The sequence below is a fragment of the Cygnus atratus genome, chromosome 4 (assembly GCF_013377495.2).
Source record: "Cygnus atratus isolate AKBS03 ecotype Queensland, Australia chromosome 4, CAtr_DNAZoo_HiC_assembly, whole genome shotgun sequence".
NCBI classification, from domain to species: Eukaryota; Metazoa; Chordata; class Aves; order Anseriformes; family Anatidae; genus Cygnus; species Cygnus atratus.
The window spans coordinates 43,051,192-43,078,371 of NC_066365.1; the positions used below are offsets into that span (position 1 = coordinate 43,051,192).

Sequence of the window (27,180 nt, forward strand, 5' to 3'; positions counted from 1 at the left end):
AGAGCACACATTAATTTGCCTCCCGGAGTGTAAAGACATCAAAGCGAAGACAGGGAACCTAAGGTTGAGGATTCCAAACTGCCTTTCAGTGGTAAGCACAGTACTCCAAATAAAATAAAAGAAAATACACCTTGTTCATTTGAAAACCCTTGCAAATGCCTACAGTAAAGTTTCTGTCCCTTCAGCATGATTGACGTGCAAAAATCTGTTTATGTTCTGGCACAAGTATAGCCTGATGAAGTTATCCCTTTAGTGGTCACAGGAGGTCATCTCTTATGTCTTTACTCCTTTGTAAGTAAGCCCTTATGTAGCTCTCCTCCTACTTTTCTGTCTACACCAGATTTCATACTTTATTAACTATTTGGTAGCTTTGATTGTGCTGTGCCTGTTTTTGTTGAGTGTCATGCAGGCTTTGCTGAAGTGTGTCTTGATCTGCAACTGTGAAAGAAGGGACGAGGCGAGGGCAGAACGTGACCCATGCCCTCTTCTCATCATGTAGAAGATGTGCAGAAAGAAAGGGATAAGGATTAGCAGATAGAGCCTGTTGCTCTGCTCCCTTTCAGCACAGAGTCAGCAATGCTGTGGAGTGTACTGACCGCTGGTTTTAGCTCTACCAAGCCATAATCCCTTCCTAATTCTTCCTAGCAGAAGCAACACTTGAGGAGCCCGTCTCCGTCTCACCCAGCAGACAGAGAGGCCCTTTGGACAGGAGCGCTGCACAATCTTCCCTTTCCTCTAAAACAGGATAACAGCCCACGTCTCTGAGCTTTGCTTATTCCCATAAACTCACTCAGGGCTGTTAAGAAAGGTAAAATAACAGAGTGAAGTATGCCTTCACTGAACATCTGAAACACTGCAGTCATGCAATTGACAGCTAAAGTCAATGGAAAGCAATACAGTGCCATTCATTTGGTAAACAAAGCACTTCTATATTACATGAATTCCCCCAAAACTGCAATGCATGCAAGTTATTACCACCTGAATGTCTTTTCAATTGCCACCTGGTCTTATTATAAATTAGAACATGGAATACTCAGCTATCTTGATAGCATTCCTTGACTTTTCCTGTTTTGAAAAATCACTCGAATATATGAAATGCCAAAAATCTCTAAAGGCATTTCTAACATCTCAGAAACTATTCTGAGACTCTTCTCAGAATGGAAAACTGCATGCATATCATTAATAAAGCATGATTAAACAGCATTTTCTCTGAATTAAGTCATATTTTTCTTTTTTTTTTTTAAGTAGAAAAGATATTTAGATGAAAAAACTCCATTCTATAGATGACTTGAAAGTTCAAAATTGCCCTGGAGACCTTGGTTTCAGCCAAAGCAGATGCTGTAATAAAATTACATATACAAATACTTTAACAGGTTGTTCCAATATCCTAAAACTAGAATCCTATTTATTGGAAACTCCCTACCTTTGGCAATTCTCATCAGTTGCCACTCAGTTTTCTGCAGGCACGGTGTTCATTTCATAGAAGCTCTGAAAGAGTTTGTGAATTTTTTTGCATTGTCTTCCAATAGCCCCCAAACTAAACAGCAGTCATAAATCCATCCTTTATCCTTGTTTAGTTATTAAATGTTTCTGTTGGATCTGTTTCCGAGACATTTGAACTTTTCAGATGTAGCTTTAGTCATTTGTAACATGTGCTAAGTTAATTACATACACTTTTTTATTAAGGGATTTCAATAAACCTGAAGGTATGATGGTATTGCAACACTCTGTAAGCACCCAAAATCCTACTTAAAACTACCAAATTTTTCTTACACAACTCAGGAGCACTTCCTGGCATTTGGGGTGCTTAGACCATGACCTGATCTTGTTTAGAAACTGAAGTATATTTAAAGAATATATGTTGTGCATTGTGTCTATTGATCTTACAGACAAAAATATATAGAATATAGCCTATAGCATCACAATATACAGCATAAAATATAATAATAAAAATATACAGAAAGAATGCTTAATCTGGCAACACTTGGACTATTTTTTTTTACTAGTGAAAGTGTAAGTCTAGTGCTACAGGAAGAACTTTTTCCCCTAGCTTATTTTGTTTAACTAAACTGGCAGAATTTAGTGCAGTATAAACCAGTCTAGCTGAAGCTATGCTAGAGGATCTGACCTTCCTGTTCCAGTGGACATAGAGTAGAAACACTTTCGAAAGGAAAATTAGTCCTCGGAGTCCCAACTCTTTCACTGATAAAACCAGGTGTGGGTTTTGAACTAGTGAACCTGTAGGAAGGTCCTGGTTGAATTTTGCCTTGTACATCAGCAATGAGATTCTCCACAAGAGCTCTGTCAAATTTGTCAAATCATAAGGTCAAACCCGGGGTTTCTGAGCTCTCAAACCAGAAGACTAGTGAAAGGCAGTGAAAGACCCTCTCCCAGGGAGATCAGGTCTAAAAACTGTAAGCAAGACAGTAAGCAAGCCAGGTGGCTTAACATTTGTGTTCATCTTTTTGATTCTGTGAACCTATCATTTAAATTACATTATTTTATTTTACAGGGACTTCAGTAGGTTATCTAGATATTTAGGCCAACTTCAAAAAGTTAATAGCTGTGTGGTATTTCAATGTTAAAATCTCAGAATGTCTATAATGTTTTCCTTCATGCCATTATTTCTCACTGACAGGTACAGGGAGGTTTTGACACTGTTAATATAACATAGGGTGTTAATCTTATAATCGCCCTGTCAGCACTTTGTGTCAGGGTGTTAATGACCACCTTTCAGCCACTCAGAGTTGCCTGCCAATAAAAATAGTACCGGCACCTACCCAACCAGCAGCTATTCAGCTACTTTGCTTTTTCCCCAAAGAATAAATAGAAAATTTCACTAGCCATGTGGCTATAAAGACACTCCTCTCTTCTTACACATTTCCTTTTCCTTCTCTTTACCCGCTGGTAGAAAAAATGACTTTGACACTGAGCCTTTTTAATGTATTTTACATGCTTTATTTTAAAATGTACAAATTATTTCTCAAGTTTTAAATAAACATAACACCTTGGACAGGATAAAAACCAAATTTTTAACAGCAAGAACCACACTTATTTGCCACAGTTCTTTGCTATATAAATATACAACCCAAAGACAAATGCTGTATATTTCTGTAATGTCTCAATGGTTGAGATGAGCCTGTATTTTTGTCTCTGCACAGGAGAGAAGCTTTTCCAGCTTCCTGGCAGAGGGAATTGCACAATTCCAGATGACTTACTTTATATGCCTAAAGGAATTTTATTACACAAATAACAAGGGGAGACAAAGAGAGGAAGAGGGAGAGCACACACTCAGAATAATAAACAAAGAATAATAAACATCCCTGCAATTGTCCAGGGATTCCAGATGTGGCTCCATCCCTCTGCAAGTCCTGGCTGTGACTTCTTTGGACTTCTTTATAGGCTGCCTTAGACCGCTTGGAAAATGTCACCCTCAAATCTGCTGAGCCTCCTGGGATACTCAGGAGCTTTGGTGCACAGTGACACTGTAATTCCTATAACAATGTGCTTACTTGCTTCCTGAAAGATGCTAACAAAATCCATTGTAAATGAATTGGTCTGTGATATTACAGCTCATGCCAGTAGATTTCTGTTGCACTGCTCTCAGCTGAGTTGCTTCAAGAAGCTGATTGTCCTAAAGCTGTGGTCCTTGTGGCCCATTGTAGTCTGATGGCGAATTTTCTCCCCATCCTGTTTATATCTTCCATCATTGGTATTTAGGGCATTAATCACAAATCCTATGCATGCTTAATTTAAATAAAATTGCAGGTTAACTTGCAATAAGTTGTGAGAGGCCAGCTAGCAAAAGATAAGCACTATCAGAGCTATGATGAAATCACATATTGCAGCCAGTTTGCTGCTCTTACTGTCTTTTTTTTTTTTTTTTTTACTTAAATTCTTATAAACTTCTTTTAATCAAGTGACGTGGCTAATTGGCTAGGGATGCCTCCAGCCTCATGTACTATCCATCTGGATTTCATATGCATTGTGTTTTCCCAACTGAAAAGAAGCAGAAGTACTACACAACTAATTAGAACTCAGTCCCCCAAAAAAGTAACATTTTGTTCCTAGAGAAAAATTTGTTTCTCATGTGGGATTTTAATGCAGACCATAAAAAAAAAAAAAGTAGCAAAGCCTAAACAATCATCAGTTTCCATGTCGTACAAAGCCAAAGATGAAGTCAAAATTATTTCCGTATTAAAACAAACAGAATTTACTTAGTCTTTGCTTGCTATATTTTATTGTAAGCATGAATGCTGGAATTCCTATTACCTTGGATGCACAAAAACATTTAGTATATCAATAAATAAGAAATTGTGTGTTGTTTTTTTTTTTTTTTCTCTTTTTCTGACTTCCACAATATTTAATGTGCTTTGCAATAGTAAAATGAATGTGAAAGGTCAGACACTCAAAACAGACCAAGATCCAAGATCTGCTTCGTCTTGCTTGCTACAATCAGTTATAAATATGGAAAAATACTTATTATTAATTTTGTAAATGAAATAATGGAATTGGATTCTAAATGTAAGGGGGTATAAGAAGATCCATCATTCAAGAAAAACGCAATCAGCCAAGCACCCTCTACTGAGATTATTAGTTGATGCAAGTCACAGTGGCCACTGGAAGGTGGGCTACCAGTCCCTTTAAATAGTTAGCTATCATCCTGCCTATCATGTTTCACTTCTGCAAAATTACTCATTAGTGTTATTCTAAATATTTATGTAATTGCAGTTAAACCCAAGGAAAGGCACTTTTGTACATAATATTATTTCAAAGTGCATGCCCCAGCATGGAAATAGAGTCATGACTTAGTTCATTTTTTTGTAGCTTTTGTAGCTTCTGTCACAGAATTTCCGACTTGCACCATTTTACTGAAGAAAGAGACTTCTCATTCTTCTTCAATCCTGATTATTTTCCTTGATTACCGGAACAGAAACAGATAACAGATGCATCTGAGCTCCCAACAGTAACCCTATCATGTGTGGAGCAGTGCAAGATTGCATCACCACAAGCTCTTGTATATCTACTCTTGCAGTGTGATCCAAAAAATGTTTTTTCCACCACTTCTTCACAAATAGTTTGGTGTGATAATTCACAGTGGCCAAAGTCCAAGCTTATTTATCTCAGTGGCATTCCTCTACTTAGACAGAGCATAGCTGAGTGAAGACAATGTATTTAAAGCTTTCAGAGCACTGGAGGTCTATCACCATTTAAACTGAGTGACTAGTTTATCCCATGCTCTGTTTCTCATTTTACCTCTTACTGAGGAGTCCTAAAAATACCTGTACTTGGCAGAAGGGAGGAACTTTGCTGTCTTCAACAAGAACACTGTGTCAGCTGTTTGGCTGGTGAATGTGTATTCAAATCTGGACGTGGAATATACACATATGCATGATGTATATAGAAATGGGGTCAGGGACAGTGGGAGAAAGTGAGAGAGAACAGCCCTTCCACCTGCAAATCCCAGTGCTCTGTGAATTGGTCACTTCACCCAGGTCTGCCTGGCAGGCAATGTTCACATCCCAGTCATTAGCTGTGCAGGGATTTCAGAGTTTCACATGTTGGTAGGGCTGAGCAGGTCACTACAGTTCAAAACAAAGAGGTCCAGGACTCCTATCCAAACAGCTGTGGTTCATATTTGAATTTTAGCCTTCTGGAAGGTGAAAACCTCAGACCTTGTGTTCCCCAAGGAAGTCTTGCATAAGCTTTGGTCTCAGTTAGTGGAGCATAGAGAAAGTAAAAGGTCCAGAGTGCAGCTGACTTTGGAACACTGAAAATAAATGGTCAAGCTTCTCTCAGCTATGTCTGTGCATATAGCTCATGTTAACAGTAATGGGACTAACGTGCATATTGAGGGTCAGCTGTATCCACAAAGTGAGCAAATTAGGAGGAGCCAAGAACAATCAGACTTTGTTATATTTTAGAATTTTGCCAAAACAATAGCTAGTCCAAAATTATTTTATAGGTTAAGCAAATCTGTCCATCTGCAGTGGGATTTCATCTTCCCAGCAGAACTTGGTTATTTACCAGCTTTTCAGTAGTTCAGTTCTGATAAGCGAAGCAAGTCTCCAAGAACTCTTGTGCAAAAAGGAAGCAGCTGTTTACAGAGATGAGACATTATGGTTGAGGAAGCCTCCTGGGAGCATTGTGACAGGCACAGCACTTACAAACTGCAGAGATGTGAGAAGGAGGGAATTATGCTTACTTTTGTGATCTCTTCTGCCTGGTGGGAAAGTGGTTTTGGAAGAGTGGGAAATTCATATGAATCTGATTTGATAGTTGGAGGACAGAAGTTCTTTATTGACAGCCTGGGTGGTGCTAACACAAATGTGCCCCTTTGCACTTCGCTGTTGGCTTACAGAGAGTACTTCTAGGGAAGAGACATTCACCCTCCTTGTTTTTAAACCCTGGGTTGTCCCTGAGTCTTCAGTAAGCAGTTATTTTGAAGGGCTTGCCTTTGAGATATTGATGTATTGTCAGTAAAATTTGGACGGAGGCCTCTAACACGATTTCCACAAACTACCATTCAATATAGCCATTAGCTGTATTCAGTTGCCACTAGCCTGTGTTTGACCAAATTTGCTAAATGGAGGGTTGCGTTCCTCACAGTTAGCTGTGGGATTCAGCCATGAGCTGAATTAGCCAGAGATTAACAGACATTGCACAGTCATTTCCCTGATAAATCTATAAAAAACATAGCCAGACCTTCAGCAGCCCATCAGTTATACCTCAAGCCATTCAGCCTCCTGCTGTCATTTCCCAAAGAGATTGTCATCATTAGCATAAGAAACACAGGGGCAAGAGCAGAATTTGTGCTCTTGACTGAACTATTGCTGTGAGACCTGTAGGCTAGAGGAGTCTATTTCATGTAGGACTTCATGGGATGACTGGGGAATAAGAAAGCTGTCTTCCATCTCTTTGGCAGAAAGGTGCTGTAAAGAGGAAGATATAAAGAGGAAGATGTGCCTGCGTTATCTCCATTGGTGTTTGGAGTGGGGTGAAGCAGAAGATAGGAGCAGGTTCAACAGGTATTTGCGGTATCTCTGGGAAAATGGAAAGCCTAACTACAGTTATCATTGGAGAAAACACTACAGATGGTTCTTGGTAGTTTCTTTTTCCCTGAATATATCAAGTTTTTTTTGTTGTTGTTTTGTGTTGTTTTGTTTTTATTATTTATTGTTGTTTGTTTCTTTGTTTGGTTACTAGTACGCTACCAAAAGCAAATCAGAAAGCAAGTGCCAATAAAAACTGTGACCTGCACATTTTAGGCAGGGGTTGGCTGGCTTTGCTTGTGGCACAGCCGCCATCTGTTTGTCCATTTAATAGAGAACATGCAATGCCCTTAAAAAAATTAATGTCTTTATTTGAATGAAAAGCCCCTGGAGGAGGTGATTTAAAACAAAGCAGTACCTAGCATCAAGGATGCTGAAACACCTCAAATAAACAGCCTTTTGGTTAGCTTATGTATGTATACACACAAACATACACATATATCTCTAGGTTTTCAATTCCCCTCTCAGCTCTTTCCAGGGTCCCACACTCCACTCCTTCCATCTGCATGAGCTCTAGACACCACTACTTGTGTCACACATCCTGTAAGGAACAGCATTTTTTCCCTGCAAGTCTTTATTATTGTTGGTGCTGAGATAATACTTAGCTTTTCCAAATAAAACATAGGCTCTACAGAGCTAAACAACTAATACAGACAGCTAGTGGGGTAAAGGTCCTGTCTCAAAAATCTTCAAATATTGCTGAGATTGTTGTTTATGATTTTTGTTCAGAATATGCCAGAGTGTGTGGTGGTTGAGGATGAAACAGTAATAAGGAATGTAAGCTCATTCATTTAAAATTATTTATCATAATAATTTATACTTTTGATCTCAAGTCCCTAGGGACTACACCACCGTTACTAATCTGTATTTAGTGCATGCTACCAGCTTTTTCCACATTCAGAACTCTATCAGATTTGTACAACAAGGTAACTCATCCCTGGGAGACCAGCAGCCTTTTGAGATTGGTGACAAAGTATCACCTGCTTAAATGCTTTGTAGTGAGGTGATCATTCTTACAATCAAGACCATCAGTGCCAGAAGTAATTTCTTAAATGAATCAATGTGTCTAATAGTTTTCTGAAAAGTAATAGTTTAGGAATTAAGTCAGAAAGCAACTTCACTTGTAGGGGACTTAAACTGTTGCAGGTACTCACAGCAAACATTACTGGACATGTCCCTGGTCTTCTTCTTGAAGGCTTTTTTAATGGATTTGTTTCTTTAAAGGGAGAATGTAGCCTTTTGAGACCACGACTTGGAGAAGTAGGACCTATTTCCAGCTTTGTCAAGCACTGTGATCATGAAAAGGTCAGTCATTCCCTTTTCTTTCCACTCCCCTGTTCTTCTGTGTTACTGGTATGGTCATGCCTATGAAGCACAAGGTAATACTTCTAATTTTTCAGCAAGTTGGAAGAACTCCTGTGGTTTTTTTTTGCCCCCATAATCACTTTGTTATCACTCAAATCATGTTCTAGTTTGAGGCTGGTCATGGATGTTATTGCTTTTGGCATTAATAAATGGTTTTCCAAACAGCACGTTTAAATAGGGAAACAGTTGTTTCTTCCATGTCAGTGAGAACAGAAGGTAACTTACTTGAATGCTTGTGAATTCTTATATTCTATTCAATTTTGTTACATGATTTGTCACATACTTTTACTATATATTCACTCTCTTTTGACTATGGTATCTTTCATGTCATACCTCTATAACTGTTTCTGTTTGTTGATTTTTTCAACACTTGATTTTCATTATTTACATACCATTTTATGAAAAATCAATAAACACAAGACTTCTCACTAGTTATCAGAATGCCAACATTTATTATAATTAAATATTTATTCAATATATAAAAATTTTTTTCCACTTAATACAAAATTATCCATCACTGTAGAACAGTAACTTCCTAGACAGTGAAAGAACAAACCAAATTTTATTTCTGAAGAAAAAAAAACTTCATACCTTTAAACAATCAGAAGTGTTGGCTCCTCAAAGCAATGGATTGTCCCATTCTGAGCTTGCTCAGTGTCTTAGTGTCACACTTCGACAATTTCGACAAAAACATCTACATGTACAAAAGAACAAAACAAAACACAAAAAAAGTGCACTATCACAGTAATTTCTAAATGCTACTTTCAAAGACATCGATGCATGCTTTAAATTTTCAGCTCCTGAGTTGTACCAGTGATTAACTGGTATGTTGAAGGATTTGAAAACTTCACCTGGAGCAGAGAAGCAGGTCTTTTGTTGAAAAGAATGACTTTGGAAAAACTGAATGCTTCTACAGAGGAGGTTTGTAAATAGGTTCCTGCCTTGTTTCCCTTCATCATTTACAAACAAGATTACTTTCCAGATGCAGCTAAACTGATTACTGCTTTTAGTTTGTGTGACTAACAGAGGGGAAATTATCACTTACCATGAACTGAAAAGCATTGGAAAAATAATGATGGCTCTATTATCCTAAAAAAGTATAAAAACTAGCCCAAGAAGACTACTAACTTAAGATCGACCACCCGCATTCATAATGGTGTTTTTCTGTTTAACATATTTATATAAACATTCACTAAGTGTTTATTCGTAAGACTTCAGTTGGCACTTCTTGTACATCCTAAAATTTCATTGACTTCAGTGGGTATATAGCCAGCTCAGGCCTAACGTTTTGAATTACTCATTGTGTATTTATTTCTGTCTGAATGAAAGTCTGGTAGTATACCTCCCAGTCTAAGCACCAGGCAACTCTTTAATATTTACACTGGAAATAGAAATCCTTAATCAATGGAGAATTTCTGAAAAGATTAGGCTGTGTTGGAAGGTCTGGTCTTAGTTACAAAATGATTCATCAATGCACTGCAGTTTTGAAGCTAATATAACAAACCTGAGGTCTGAACCAAAGCAAGTAGCCCAAAGTTAGCAGTGTTTTTTTCCTTCCTATAATCTCTGCCAATCCCAGTGAGGCATGTTTATTACAAACTTTTACAAATTATATGCTAACATAAACCCAAGGTAAGTAAGTCCCTGTCTGGAAAAAAGTTCTTGGACTACTAGTAGAAGTCTTCTAAAAATATAACTCAGAAAAGTGTATGACTTGAAATAGAGTCATTTCAAGGGTAATTTGGGTTGCTATGTCTTCAACACACAGCTGAGAAATCTGTGATTGCTGGACAGATTAGGTTTCTGGCTATTTTTTAATGTGTTTATATTTTATGAAACAGCCCTTGGAAATACTGTTAAAGCTCAATCAAGGATTAAGCTTATTCACTTCTCTTATTTCTGTCAGTCTTCATTGCAGGAGAAAGACACTCATGGACAACTTTCTTTTTAATCTGATTTCACTTATCACAATGAGTTTCATTTGCAATTCATTATCCGTTTGGTTCCCAGTTCATGCTTGTGCAAAATGGTAGATTATTATTTTCTTGGTTTCTTCCGAGATGTGTATGGTAAGTGATTATTTAGGGCATAGTCTATTTTCCTGGATTTACACTCCAAAATACAGTTTTCCGATCTAGATGCACCTGCATCTAGAGGTTCTGTATCAATAACACTGTAAATAGGTATAGAAATTAAACCTCTTCATTTGTCTTTTTCTGCTTGTCATTTACCAAACACTGAGGCAGGGTGTGAATATAGACCATGCCTGGTGCTTTCTGTGACTTGTTCACAAACTCACTCAGTTTCAGCCTCAGAGAAGCTGTAGGAGTCTCATGTTTCTTGGTAGAAGTTGGGTTAGACCATTACGATTCAATCGTTTTATAACATTTATGAATCATGTAGTCTGCAAAAGCGTATCACATAAATAAGAGACTAGCTCCAGTCCCAAGCTGTCATAACAGTCACAGAGAGGAGCACTGAAATCCATGACCATGGGTAAAGGGGTCCCTGCAGCTGATGTAGACCTAGCACAAAAATCATTTTTTTTAACATTATTCTAAAAAATCATCATTTTTAACATGTTATTCTAAAGGACATTTGAGTTGAAAGCACATCAAAGGTCTTTGAGGCTGGTGCCCTGTGTCAGATACTACTATATCACAAAAATCCTTTCATGAGCTAATCAAGCTTCAAAGCAAAAGCAATGAATTTTTTCATCTGGCTGCAGCAGTTCTTGACTGGCAGGCATATCTTTGAAAACTGTCATCATCTTCTGCCATTAGATAAGTTTATAACATTTTTAAAATCTGTGTTGTCATCAAATCCCACCACTTCTCCACTGGTGGTTTTCAGAGAAAGTACCATCAAGAATAAAATATTTATCGTGGAAATATTACTCTTACTCCTCTACAAGAGATGATCATAGCAAGGCCTTTTGAGTAAATTTCTAAAACATTTCAAAACATTGAGTTGGAAAGAACTTCCATATTTATTGTTGCTTGGAAGTCGTCCTGCAGCGTCTTCTCTGGCCTTTCAGTCACCCTAACAAAAAACATGAGCATGTGAATGCAAAACGTGATATATCCCTGACAATTTTCATGCTCTGTCTCTCTTCACAGCTAGGACATTTAAGAAATTAAAAAAATAAAACAAAGTACTTGACATTTATTGAAGGGAAGAGGTTATGGAATTATGTCAAACAGAACACTAGGAGAATAAAGCCTGCCAGTAAGTTTAACTCTTTCTACAGTTTTATTGCTCATCATAATTATTAACATCTTTAGTTAGAACACCATTTGGATATCATTAAAATAAATGCAAACGATCTTGGATTGTCCTTAAGATTTTTTTTAGACATGCTTTTTTTGTCACTCAGCTCACTAATGGATCATTTTTTATGATAGAATACTAAGGTATGTACATTAAACAGATTTGCAATGTCCAATGTCCCATTGAGCTAGAAATAAAATTGCACAGATTTGTTGTTATATTGGAAAGGACTTGAAATAAATGCTTGTGAAGAAAACTGCATCTTCATTTAACAAACGCTTTGCAGTGCATTCTTAATACACTACATTTACGTTATGAACCTGGGCCTTCTGGAACTGAAGTCAATCTCAGTTGGAGCTTTGCCTTTAGTTGTGTTGCAACACCCTCTCCATATATTTTTACGTCCCATGTAGCAACAAGAGGAGGAGACAGGGAATCAAACTGAAAAGAAGTCTCAGACCATTTGAAAGTAATTTGTTCTCTGCCTGCTAAATAATCTGAGACAGTGATTTAAATTAATCCACTTTGTCACTGAAGCAGGGTAGAAGCACTTGGTAGGGTATATAACAAATCTAAACTGTTGAAAACGTAACCACTAGATAAAAAGTAGGAATGAAAAATTGAGACAATAGTTTCTTAAATTGTTCCTCTAGATCCACTAAAGGATATCCGATTGCATACTCACCAAGACTTTTGCAGTTCTAGCTAATTACTTCTTCCAAAGCCAAGAGCTTAGGTTGTTTTTTTCATATCACTTTTCTAGAAGTACTAATTCATCTCAAATTGATTTCATCCTTAATGTAGCCAGATAACTAAATGACTTCCTTGCACAGTTTGCCAAACAGTCTTCCAAAGCATGCAAAGTCTCTCTGAATTATAGATAAGGCTACTTAGCTAACAATACATTTTGGCACATATTACTATATGGTCCCAAAGGATCATTTTTGTTATGGAACACAACACAGTCATGATTAATAAATTGCATCTTTATATAGCATGTTTTGAAGATAATGGCAAATGAGCAAAATAAAAAGTTAACAAAAGGCAATATTCTTCCCACTGCTTGCATGGGAAAAGGAATTTGAGGAAAGAACTTTTGCCTCTTCCTCTAAAGAATAACACCAGGAAATCTATGTGGTAGGATCTTTGCAATCTTTTCCAGTTTCCTTCCTCTATAAATATTTCCTCCCATAGAGGGTATGTGGGAGAAAGATCAAGTTGGAATAACTCCCTTGAACATCCTTTGAGCAGGAGTGCTACTTGCTTTTGGGGGTAGGGTTTCTTTCATTTTTTTGCTTTGATTTTTTTTTAAGTTCAACGCAGAAGTGAGATGACTGAGCAGATTCAATGAGCAGTCTGTGTGCCCTCAGGGAAATACAGACCCACAGGACCTCCCCAGTGGCTTCCAGTCTTAATAGGACTGAAAAGTCATTGCTTTGTTACTGTTGTCTTAAAAATGATAAACTAGAAAGTGAAGACTTTCTGCCGATCTGAGCCTAAAACTGAAGAGTCCAACAGTTTAGGTCTGGAATAAAATACATCTGCTTAGCATTTGTGCTTCCTGCTGGAAATCTCATTGCAAATTCTTCCAGAGCAACGTTCCACAGACATCTGTAGCCTGTCATAAATGGAGTGCCCCTCCAGCCACACGTTCACACAAACATTCAACTATGTGCTCTCATGAAATAGCAGGAGAATGGTACCTCTCCATGTGATATGAGTTTGGTTCAGCAGTGATTCCTCACTTTGCCAGGCTGTTACAGCTCAGCTCACTGCAGAGGTAGTCAAAACAATCTGATCTCTCTGCCAATTTGCACATATGGCTTTCTCTGTGCTCCCTGTAGAAGTATACAGAGTAAAGGATTTTGCTGTTTTTCTCTTTTTCCTTTTATTCATCTTAATAAAGTTTTTCTCATCAGACAATGGTATCTTCCATGATTTTTCTGAATTTAATTGAAAAGTTCTGAAAAAATAGAACGACTCACTGTTATTTCATTCTATATACTGAGACAGTGTTCTTTGTGGTGTGGGTGAAGAAAAATGATTTTCACAGATCTCTGGCTTGATATTCCATCCTCATACATATATGACCCTGTGATTGAATACTAATTGCACTAATTTACTTGAATGATACAGCTGTCCCTCAGTAATCCTAGCAGTTTGCAACCATCAAGTACCTGCCTGTCAATCTGATGTACTCTGTGTTAATAAAGTACTCATTGCAACAGAAACCTGAGTACCATTCCCTCCTCTGCCAAGGAACATTTAACTAAGTTGATCGAACAGTTGCACTCTCCTCCCCATCCCTCAAAGTAAGCAATACGCACTAAGCAAAAAACCTCAGTAAGATCAGAAGCTGGGAGCCAGAGAAATATGCTTTCAGGCCAAAGAAGATTTTTGAAAACAGGTCCCCACTTAGGTGAGTGCTTTAAATACTGGGATGGGATTTCCTTTGGCCAGTTTGAACATGTTTAATTCAAAGACCAGATTCACGGTAGAGAAACCTAAGTAGAGTAAAATGGCTTACTCTGAGGGATACAACTGACTTCTTGCTGTTTTTCTCTGGAAGAGTTCAGCTCGCTTGTCTCCAATGACATTACTCTGAGCTGACTTAGCTCTTCCCGTCCATTCATTAAGGAAGAGAAGTGCCTATACTTGGAACAAAAATTCCTACCAGTTGGCAGGATGCCTTCAAGTTAGGTGTTGCACTAGCCAGCATTGTATTCTTTGCAGATTTACCCCTGAATTTCTTGCATGTAAAGCTGCTCTTTTTAAATATTAATTGATTAAATAGTAATTAATTAGAATTAGCTTTCACTCAACATTCTTCAAGGTAGTTTTAAGATGCAGGCACCAATAACAACTGGCTGTTTTCAGAAGAAAAACGTGTCTTACACTGAAATCACAGTTAAGAAAGATGAGATACATAACATTTCTTAGTTTTCCCCTATGCTAACATTTTCTGAATAACTACTATCTATGTCCAACACATTTTCTTCTTTTTGTTCAGTAAATGTTCTGTATTTTGACTTATACACGTTTGTCCTGTAACACTAGCAAAAGAATCCTGTTGTAATTTTGATAATCTTTTGCATAAAATTTCATTTTAACTTAGGATGATCATGACAATAAAATTTTGAAAATGGCTTCATTGAAGTCTAGTTTTAGGTAAGCAAATATTTTGTATATGTCCTCATTTCCAGCTGAAAGCAACACTGTTACCATAAGAGGGTTAAATTCATGCATCTAGTGCCATACTTAAATCTCTACAACTAACTTGGAAAATTCTCTGCATAAGCATTGCATGTGTAACATCTTTTAACTGATGTATTTGAAAATTAATTTGACTTATGATAGCTTGAGTTTATCTGGTACCTGAGTTTTTCTTAAAATTCCTAGACTCTGACAGTGTAATCAGGTGTTTCCATCATAATCTTATCCACTTAAGTAAATCAAAATAGAGTTTACCAACATTGTTTGGAATTTATCTTTCTTTTACAAAGGTTTTTTGAGGGCATAAAGATATTTAGTAGGGCCCCTTGAAACAGACACTAACAGGCCGAGCTCCAAAATTTTACCTTTTTTACATCTAGAACTTCTCTTCATCTAAGAAAACACACACACACAACAAGACCCACAATTTGATGCTCTGCTTATGTCTGGCAAGAACCCTGATGGCAGAATTAGCTTCAAGAAGCCAAATGTCTTCTTGAAATATTTCTTAGCATTTTTTGTCTGATCCATAATTACACGCATTCCAATAAAAAGGAAGAAATGACTTGTTGTGTCTGATGATAGCTGAGGTCTCAAATTCTTTCAGTATCAATAACAATTTCCTTCCTGTATTTGACTTCATTCCACTTCATGCTGACCAAAGTTTTTGGCAGTGAAAAGACATGTCAACTTCTGGACAAATCCTGCATGGCTGTGTACAGCATAATCTACAGCTGAATGGAAATGAATAAGCAATTATCAATCTTTGAAACAATGGCTATGTAAAGCAAAGTGTCAGACTTGCAGCTTTTTCTAGCTCCTCATTAACGACTCAGTTAAAGTCATTTTGGGTGAATTAAAATTGCTCCTCAGATTATCCATTTCTATTAAGAAAAAGGAGAGGGAGGGATAAAAAAGGGGGAAGATAGAAATTCAGGATTCAGAAATTCATGTCTTTTCCTTAAATGAAAGACAAGGTATATTGTCTAGTAGTTGGGATAGGTTACTGAATATTTTATGTTCTTTTTATTCCTGCTCTCTTCCTATGTGAGTTATGAAAGTTTGGGGCAATTGCTTAATGCATAATTTAGGCTATTAAATAAGAGATTTGTCTTTCATAAAGTCTAAGCATCTGAATGTTCTTCACGTAGATCTGAGCATCGGGTTTCTCCGTCAGCTCATCTGTCTCTCTCTTTTCCAGGAACATAACTTTTCAAGCATGCATATTTTCATATCTTCACTTTAATTCTCCTGTCCTTTAGTTGCAAAAATACAAGCAACAAAAGACTAATTGCCATTTCCACCAAACACTTTGGGAGTCATAGGCAAAGAAAATATGAGTAGAAAGGATGAATATTGCCAGCTGGTGATCTTTTTTTCCCCTTTCTGGCAAGAAATTCCTGTACTCAGACTGAGTGGATGCTTACACAACAGTTTTTTCTGAGCAAACTTCTGAAAACACTGCAATTTGCCAAATGTGTCAGAAATCACTCTATGTTCATCTAATTTCCTTTTTTTATTTTTTTTTCTACAAAGACAACAAAAAACAACTAACAATTTATTTTCTCTTGATTTCAGTGGGACTGAGAGGCAGAGATTTCCATTTTTCCCCCACTATTTGGAAAGGTAGGCCAAGGGGATTTTGTACATCATTGTTTATCTATCAGATATTTAAGAAGGCTGGGATTAAGACTGGGATTTCAGAAGCAGTCAATACCGTCCTAACCTTGTTTCTGTGGAAGTCACCAGTAAAATTTTTATTAACTGATGGCATGAGAATCATGGTCCTTTGGGGAATCTCTCTCTCTCTCTCTCTCTCTCTTTTTTTTTTTTTTTTTTAACCCAAATGCAATGTCTTTATTTCTTTCAGCCAGGAGGGACCTGACCTAGTATACTCAGCCACCCTCAATACACTTCTCTTAAAACAACAGCAGGCCATCAGATGAGTTTCACAGAATGGTTTTCTGGCCACAATGTGCAGTTGTTTAAATAGCATACTTAGATTAATCTTTAGCACAATTAAGCTCTTGTCTTTCTGGACATTGTTGATAAATACAGCGGAATGATTAGATGACAGATTAAAATTAAGAAAACTGAAAGTCAGGTAAAAACCTTCTGTAAAACCTTCTTGCTTATCTCTTTTCACTGTAGGTGAAGAACTTTTACATAACTTGTCAATTAGACACCATCTAAATATTAAGGTACCTGTTCATGTTCATGTTTAGAGATATATCTCTAATAGCTATGAGTGACAAAACTAATATCTAAAGAGATTTCTGAAGGCTAACAAATGTGCATTAATATTAGTATCACTGGGCACATGGCATTGCTAATAACACTTCTCGTGGCCTGCTGCGAGGGAGGTGAGGTATTCGCCGAGGTCTGCTTACCTGTTCTGTAAGAGGTTAGCCTAGATCACCAACACCCACCTCTTTTCCTTGTACTGCTGACATGCGTGCTTTCATGCTGGTTTAAAAACACAGGTAAGGTTCTGATAAATTTAATGTGTGTGAGTTATCTGAAGGTACATTTTCAAAAGTCTCCTCAGCTGCTCAGATGAAAAACCCATAAAATTTCCAAGGCCTCCTAAGACATTAAGTCTGAGGCAGGCGTTATTTCAAGAGGAAGAAGAGGATAGGGACCACAAAAATGTTAGCAGGTTTTGCCTTCTGCACAGGTCCATCCCCCTGCATACCTCGTCACTGAGGAAGGTGGTTCAGCTTCTAATTTTCAGAGCCTTTGATCAGAGAATTAAACTGGAGTAAATATCTACCTATTTTCTCGTCTGTGTTGCATCACATGAACTAGCAGCAAAGATATAGCCTTTCAGTTTTGAACAACTGCAATGGATAGCACTGCAGTCAGAAGGTTATAAGTAAAATTGACTAGCTGAAATAACACAAGAGTGTCACTACAATAAAATATTGATTCACTCCCCCTATCTTCTTATCCTTCCTTTCTAGGCCATGCCTACAAATAACAAATTAATGGGACTTCAGAGAAATGAATAACTGTCATTTTTTAGAGTAGTTAGAGGAAATTTTTTAAAGTGTACTAGATAAAATGCTTTATGAATGTTGACCTTACTGAACAACTAAGAAATTCTGCCAGGAGTGTTGTCTGTAGTTGTTAGAACAGTGTATCAAGAAAAGGTTTAAATTTTGCAGGTATGTGTCTATTATGTAAAATACAGAATATATGTTAATATTGCAATGTGGTATTAACCCAAGTATATGTTAAAGTTTAGAGACATGATGAAAATGTACAAGTTTTGATTATGAACTTTGGAAACCATTCTTGTAAATATTTACCCCAGGTACAAGTATGTCTCAAGAGTATTCATAATAATACAAGGTGTGTGCAAATTTTCTAAACAAAATTCTCAATTTGTTTTGGATAGTGACATCCTTGGGAGGAAGGAAAGAATTTAATTAAAAACATATATAGCATTACTATTCACAAACTCATCCAAACAAAACAAGTCATAAATCAAACTGGTTTTGTTTAACTCTTGCAATATGTGTGACAAACATATACACATCCCACCCCCACAAAAAATAAAATAAAATCTTTCAGAACAAAACATTACAGATAGAGGTGAAAGATATTTCTTGACTAGAAAATTAGTTGAAAAGTGGAGTGAGGCTGGGACATGCTAAACCCTTTTACAAACTCAAATCAACTTCTGTGAGTAGCATTGTTCCCAAAACTGGGGTAAGTGAACTACTTTTCTTTGAGGTGAAAATAGGTAAATAAATAAGATTTTGAATTTTTAAACAAGCATTATCATTTTGAAATAGATTTACATTTTTTAAAGGGTAGATCTTTTGAAAACAAATTAGAAGCTCAGTATTCTTGAACACACAAAGACAAAACAAAGCATTTCAGTCTACTGCAAAGGAAAGAAGCATTGTGTTTAGAACATAAGGAAGTATTTTGATTAACTGGGAGTTGGTTTTGAATTCACTGTCCAATGTACCTGACCTCCCTGTCATCCTTATGTCCCCACAACAGAACATGTCTTCCTTCCTGACTGAACTCTCCTGGTCTTTATGATGACCCTCACATGAAAACGTTCTTATTCATGCCACTCTAGCTCTGTCGCACCATGTAGGAGAACTCATAAAGATTCATCAGGTATAAAATTAAGCTAATGGTGCAAACATGCAATTATTCACCAACTTATACAGGCAGCTGCAGCTTTCTCCTGTATTTACATTTTTTGGCTAATAAGCACATACAGGTAATGTTGACTCTTGCTGAACTTTCAAAAAAAATATATCCTGTACAAAAATCCATTTAATGCAAATTATTCAAGTGAATCTCCATAATATAGCTTTTTTAGGTTTAATCCATTATGATAAGTTGAAAAAAAAATTTGCATGACAATTGGGTCAGTGTTTTGAACATCTGAATGGCAGTAAGTAGAAAATTAAATCACTTAGAACTTTTATATAGGTAACATGTAAAGGCAATCTAGCTAGACATTTAGCTGCAATAAATATCACACCTTTTCCATTTTGTTTCTCATTTGACTTTAAAAATTTCATCTGGCAGTATTCCTGTAATTACTAAGCAATCCACAATAAAAGTTGCAATTCTTCAAGAAGAATATGTGATAATAATACTTAATAATGCAATTGTATTCTTCCTTTAAATGCAAACAGGCCTTCATTTTAAACATGGACCACTTGACAAATTTCCATAATGCATGCATCAGATATATTACAATGCACTTTGGAAAACTGCCAAGTAGTGATGCATTTAGGACTTCAAAATTAAAAAGTCAATTAATTCTGAAAATGCGATTGCAAAATAAATCTTCCATCTGTGAACATAAGGACCTCTCTAGCTCAAAGAGGTCTTAGAATTATCAAGTTGCTTGCATTTTACAGTCCATGCACCTCTTTTGGAGATTGCCACCCTTTAATCCTTTCAATTTATTAATACATGTAACTATAGAAATTAACCAAAACATAGAAATAGGTTTTTTTTTTTTTTTAATTATTAACTAGAAAAGGGGAAGGTGTTAATACTCAGTAGTGATTTAATTTCAATGGTTTAATAGGAAATTACATCTCATTAGGAAACCTATAATTGCTATCACATGAAGTAAATTTAGTAGGTATAGAAATGGGCTTGATTTATCTTAAAGGAAAAAGATGGAATGTTACTATTAGCAGCTACAAGAGTGATCTTCTTCCATGAAAATGACTGTATTAAGTCAAAGCCTTTTAGTTAACTTAGTGTTTAGTGCTGGAAGGTGAACATACTTCAGCATGAGTATAGCAAAAATTTTGAGTTTTTGATTAAAAATAGTACACATCCAAGTAACTCTCAAATACCTTATGCATGATAACATTGAATTGGTTATAGGATATAGATTGTTCACTATTAAACACAGTTTTTGAATCCAATACTGTGCAATGTACTGTAATTGTGCTGGAGAGAACAGACTGACAAAAAAAATCAAGAGCAAATAGATTTTTGACTGAGAGAAAATATAGAGTATTACCACACTCAGGAAGTACAGGACAATTAAAATGGAGGGAAAGGGAACCGGAAGAGGAAAGGAAAAGGGAAGGGGAAGGGGAAAAGGGAAGAGGAAGGGAATGGGAAGGAGCAGAGGATCATGATACAATAGAACAAACACAAGAAAAAAGAAACACTGGAAAATCTTCAGTTACAGAAAATTGACATCTCTCCATGGGACTTGTACATGAGCATATTAGTTGTTATATTCTTAGTTTATAGGAGACACAGGAATGGAAAGGATTTAGATACTCATGACAGAGATATAGAGTACAACAAAGAGCTCAATAATACAAGAGTGAAAATAGTAGATCTAAAAGAAATGAACCCACTGCCACCCACAAAGATAAACACAATACTGTGAATTTCAACATCATATTTGGACCAAAAAAATAGGAAAAGAAGTTCTATATTACTTAACGGGCACCCACAAGTCCCTTTTTCTATGTTAAGTCCTGGGTAAATTCCCAGGTCTAGGGAATGCTTCTGCATAGCTAAACACTAGAGCAAAGCCCAAGGCCATCTCCTGGCAGGACAGAGACAACAAATGTCAAGTCTGTCTGAGAGTGGTGTACATGAAAAGCCTGCCGATGAGGGTTACCTCATGTTAAAAATAGCTTGAGGAAAAAATTGGGGGTTTTGGAAGGGATAGATAAGGAACACGTCTGGGAGGAGGACTGAATTTCTTACGTTGTTCTTGTCTTGAGGGTTGCAAGGGGCTGTGGCTTCCATGAGAAGAGAGCTAAGAACCTGGACATCACTTAAGATAGGGTAAGTGGCTAAATGGGTTTTTAGTCTGTAAGTAAAAAGTATTAAGATGATGAAACAGGTACTGGTAAGATCACTGAAAAAAGAGTAGACTGTCATCATCTTCTCCAAGACAGTGCATTTCCTAAAGCATCTGACAACAGGCTCCTTCAGAGTGGATGGTCTTTGCAGTTTTAAGTCACCAGTGTCTCTGAACAAGGAAGTTTGTGTATGCAGATCTGACTACTCTCACATGCACATAACAAGCCAACAGTCTTAAGTGTTTTGCTCAGACATGTTACAGATCTGCACCTACATTAGATGTGTACACAATGCAAGCCTAACTTTGAGAATCTAGCCCTTTCACACTAAGCAGTTTAGTACGTCTCTTTTCACTGCCCTCCTCTGTGCCTTAGCCCTACATGAAAGCAAAGACAACATTTGGAACTAAAGTCACTAAAAACAAGTTCATTGCTACAGTTCAAGCCCATGTAAAACTACCATGCTGCTGCCTTGTGACAGCAACATAGTATGTCCTGAATGCTAGTTTTAGTGCATTTACTCTTCCAGAGCATCACATATTTGAGTAAATGGGCTAACGTATGATGCAGTTCTGGTCTCATCACAACATGTGTAACATCTGGGAGAACTGCCACTCGTCAAGCCAGCCAGGGCCCTGCTGACAGACAAAGTGAGCATTATACTGAAATGCCATTCCTCAGCTGTTTGTAGAATTAATTTCCCTGTAGAATTTTCTAATTAGTTGGCTCTTTCCAGCCCATTCCCCACAGAGGAAGCAGAAAGGAAGCAAAAGGCTAGCACCTGCTCCTAAAGCTCTGGCTGGGAGAAAAAAAAAAAAAATTAAGGATGACATATACAGTAAGTATTTAGGCACTAGAAAGTCTTCTATCCATGCAGCTGTGGGGATGAAGTAACTCTGTTTGAAAGCTTAATGGGGATTCTTCTGTGGGGAAGAATTTCCAGTGGCTCACATTCCAGACAGTTAACCACATTACCAAGGGGAAGAAAAAGGGATTTGTTCAAGCGTTAAGAACTGTCTTAAAAAAAAAAAAAAAAAAAAAGGCCACCCTGATCTGAAGAAAAGACAGACATATTAATCCAGGCCTGAAGATGATTCTGTATGTATCACCTATGTGTTATTTTTGATCACTTTATTTTCCATAAATTCAAATTAAAATCCATTAGATGCTGGAATGCAATGTATGATATTATCTCAGGGGTAACGACTAACACCACAGAGCTTGCTCCTAACAAAAGTGAGTCACTGGAACAAAAGAAATAACACGGTTATTGCTTTGAATTCACATGCAGTGTGTTATTGTGCAGGAAGAATACATGAGAGGTATTTCATGGAAAATAAAAGTAATAACAAAACAGTCCAAGAAAAGCAGTTTGCATTTTTGACTACGCAGGCTTTTTCATAAAACAGTTTCTGATACTGAATATAAAGGGAGATGATGGTCTACTAAGGGTAGAAAACATGATAAAAAAGCTCCCTTACTATGGCTATTAGAATAAGCCAAAATCACTTCACTACACAATTTTCACTGTCTTTTCAAATGGTAGACCTTACAAAATATGTTTGGATAAGAATGAAGGTTTTAGAATAAGGATAAACGCACCATCTCACTAAATTAATTTGCTGTGTGTTTTAATCAGCACAATGTGTGAATTAGGCCTTCAGATGAGCAAGAGTTGTCCATTAATAAGCTAGAGGGTTATTTTTTGTATAGTTGCAAAACTTCTTTGAAACTTGCTTTTAACAGAATTGAAAGATGTGAATAAATGCATGTATACAATTGGAGTACAGGTACGGGAACCAAAAGACTTTTTAGTTAATAATATAATGATTTCATGCACTAAGATGCAGTCTACTTCTTTATAAACTCATCATTCTCCAGTACAGCTTTAGAAAAACAAATGCTACAGGGAGTGTAGGTATGAGTAAAGGTTGTGCTAGGCCAAAAGAGGGGAACAAAAAGATAATATTGCCTACCTGGGACAAATGCCCAGAACTTGATCACCACTCAAAGACAGTTTTGAAATAAAAGTAATTAAATAAAAAGAGGAGGTGCAAGGCAAGGCTATTCTTTCTTCTAACTGACAATGCTTGGTAACATTTTCTGTTATACTGTTTGTCTGTGAAAAATTATTGTATGACTGGCATGTACCCTTGTCATATTAGGTGGTAGCAACATGTTTTTCTTAAAAGTCTATAATTATTTCAAGTGGTCTTCCCCCTAGAAGCCATGTTCAGGAGGAGAATTTTAAAATTTAAAAAAAAAAAAAAAAAAAAAGTAAGCAACGTTCATTTATATTCTTCTGAACTGGTACAGCTAAATTCATCTGCGGTTTTGAAAATCTCCTGTGATACTTTAGTCCAGCCCATTAACTGCACCTGTTCTTTTTTTCTTTTCTTTCTTTTTCTTGGCCATTATTTCCCTTTCAACAGGTGTCTGGCTTTTTAAGAATGCATAGAATATTTTATTTCATTACTGTCTAGGCATTTCAACTGAAAAAAAAATAAAAAAATCCTTATCCCATTATTTCCCACTTTGAAATTCAAAATAAACTGTGGAAGGAGAGAGAAAGGTTGTGTGTGTTTGGAAAGAAAAGAAAAAAAAAGAAAAAAGAAGAAAAAAATGATAACTTACAGAGAAACACAAAATGAAACAGTAACTCTGTTTTCCACAAACAATGATCGAAATTAACCAATGTTATGTGTTTTTTTTTTCTTTGACAATATAATTTCTTAAAAGGACAACATTTCACCCAAATCATTTTGAATTGCTTCTAATTTAGAAGTAGACTTTTAACAAATAGAAACATATATAGGCTGCAACAGGCAGCTGTTCACCAGAAGAGCTCTATCCTCAATCACAGAATTGAGTTAAATTTAAGTTACTTGGGGATCACTCAAAAAAGTATGCTGTTTTTTTCTTTGCAGGTAAAGCGATAGTGAATAATGATTTGAGGAAAGACAGCATTTTTTCCCTAATTTTGAACTAATTAAAGTTCACAATGTTTTTTTCTAAATGTGAAGTCAAGAAAACAAGCTAAGGAAACCTTGGTTGGTTTGAGGAAATAATCTCTGCTTATTTATTACACAACAAAATTAAAAATATATTAAAAATAAATATAGTTGTGTCAGTGACCTTTAAAAGAATGGTTGAGGATATTATATTGTTTGTGCTCTATTTTGCCTTCAATTAGTTTTGATTAGTTTACCGTAAATCTAAAACACACAAAGAAAAAAAGTCTGTAGAAAGGAAAATATTTTTTTTCTTTATTTTTTTCTTTTTTTTTTCCTTTTTCTTCTTTTTTTTTCTGGGAAACCTCTAACTTGTTGTAAAGAAGAATTCTGCATCATAGTGCAGATGACTCAATCCTTCTTTCTCTCAGTTCCCAAGAAAAGCACAAAGGTTAACTTCTGTGCCTTCCCAAAAAATTTAGAAAAATACCACATAGATCTGTGAAGGTAAGCACTTGACTCAAATACCACAATATTGTTTCAAGGAACCATTTCTTACTGTGAGTGCTATTTTAATGCCACCATTGTTTGTTGTTACCTATGTTTTAGGACATCAAAATGTCACCTATACAAAAAAAAAAAAAAAGGACAGAAAATTGTCTTGGTTAAAACTTTGACAAGTATCTATCAGCAGTGGGCACAATATAAGCATCAAAATATAATTTGTGTGGTTTGATATCATTTGGGTGACAACTTTCAACAGCCTGGCTTTATGGCTTGCTTTCCCTTCTTCTGTCTTCACCTAGCAGATTTTATCTGCCTGCTACAGAAGAAGCTAGCAGAGAGACAGTGGTCCTCCACACTTCTGCTCTTTCTCTCTTGTCCTGTCCCCACTCCTTTTTTTTTAATTATTTATTTTTATTTTTTGCATCATCTCTTTCTCCATTGAGATGGCTCGTATTGTTTTCCCTGAATGTGCTCAGCTGGTCTAATGTTAAATGACATGTGGTCAGATCCTAAGCTCCTGAGCAGACTCACTAACCGCTTCTATTTACAACACAAGGTGTAGCAGCCAGAGAGGCTAGCAGGTTGTGACATGCGTGTTAATATCACTTTACTTTTTCATATCCTTATCTCTAACACTAAATCTATGTAGCTCAGGATATGAACTGCAAATGAGAGATAAGGAATATCGTAGTGCTTATCAGGAATGATGGAATTTGAGATTCTGAGGCTTTTTTTTTTGGGGGGGGGCGGGATTTGGTGGTGGATTTTTTTAATGAGAGGACTGACATGTTTATCAGTCGACCCCTGTTTCAGGTAATGAAGCAGCTGGCAGGGAGCTATTTATACTGATTAGACTGAGTGAACTGGTATTCAGATTAACTTCTGATTTCCCCAGTATTATTTGTACGAATTCTTTATTGCTCTGGATAATTCTCCACTTCATGGGTTAGGAAGTGGAACTGACATCCTCTTGGATCACCACTACCAGCTCACCATCTTTTATTATGTGAGACAACAAGATGGTCATAGATTAACCCAGTCTCTTACTATTTTTTTTCAGTAGTAAAATTAAACTCCTGTGAAATTTGGTTTTCTGTAACCAAACAGCCATAATGCACAGCTTGACCATCTAAGAAAGATTTATGGTATTGAGAGTAATCAGGATATTACTTCTAACCAGTGTTTCTGTGGCTAAGACAACTTCTATCTTCTCCCAGAAATTGGATGTTTCTGTAACCAAAGCAGTCTTCAATCCTTACATGTGCTGAGAGTCCCAAAAGCTCTCCTGCTCTGACTGGAAGCAGTTATAAATATTCTTTCCTTCTCTCTCCATACTTAAGCTCATGGCCTGCAATATCACTGCGTCTCTTTCCTTTTTCACAAATAACCTGTTCTCTCTCACTGTTTTGTCTCAGTTGTCTGCTACAAAATATCTTTGCAGCAATCCATCAGAGGGACAGATTCACAACCAGTTTTCCAAATGCAAATTCTTAATTTCCTAATTGCAACTACAAGCACAAGCCCAACAGATCCTGAAACTACAGATGAAATTTTCTGTACAAGTAATGAGTTATCACACATGTAAACTAGAATTTCTGCTGTACCAGTGAACACATTTTCATTGACATTTCCTTTTCCACCCTGAGTATGAAACCTCATATTTCACGTATCTGTGTAGCAGACCAGGTTGGGTTTCCATGAATGGGTTGCACTATGTTTTTTTAATGTTATTCAATCTTCTACAGGCTGATATCCAAACCAAGCAACTGAAATAAAACATGGCTTCCTTCCCCGAGATGGTTTCATAGCCCAGCTCTCCAGCTTTCTCTCCTACCACAAACATGCAACACAATTGTGCAACAGCCTAGGAAGGAATGGTGAGATCAGAGCCGTGACTGCAGACATCCTGACATGGGGATCTGGCAGCTATTCAACACAAACACAATTAGAAGACTTACCCTTGCGTGAAGTATTTGCTTTCTTGATAGTCACCAGCCTTAACCTCTAGGAATGCTTACGAATCAGATAGCGTTCCTTGAGGAGGGCGAGCCTTTTCAAGCTCGTCTGTCTTGCTTTAGCCAAGACAGACATAAAGAAGAAAAATTCCACTGCATCATGCAACTTCTCCAAGTGAAAGCGCTTCAGAGGACAGAAGAGTTGTGGTCTCAAATCTCTGCCAAGGATTCAAGAACCAAAGATCACATGTTACTTGTTTCTCTCTCCCTCCATTATGATCAGCAGGAAAAAAATAACAGCATAACAGACAAACCTTGACATTCACAGCAAACATGAAAGTAGGGGACTCCCTAAGTCCTGCTCATTGGCTTTATGTTACAGGAGGCTTCTCTGGCAATGGCGATACCATAGAATGATGCATTTGGCTTTGCATATCTTAGGAAACTTGGAGGATGTGTGCATCTGTGCAGCTCTTCGTGACTTTGTTCATGTTTTTAGAAAATGTAGCCTATCGTACATGTGTGTTATCCAACCTACAATAAATTC

At 36.8% G+C, this 27,180-nt stretch overlaps 1 long non-coding RNA gene across 2 annotated transcripts; it reads left to right on the top strand.

Annotated features, from left to right (window-relative positions):
* On the top strand, positions 1 to 27,180 carry LOC118251515 (uncharacterized). 2 transcript variants are annotated; one of them, XR_004779844.2, is made up of 7 exons: positions 1 to 91; positions 6,926 to 7,028; positions 8,277 to 8,357; positions 9,215 to 9,338; positions 16,479 to 16,526; positions 21,140 to 21,203; positions 26,424 to 27,180. It is a non-coding gene; the product is annotated as an uncharacterized LOC118251515 (long non-coding RNA). The 2 variants fall into 2 exon arrangements; XR_004779845.2 differs by lacking the exon at positions 9,215 to 9,338.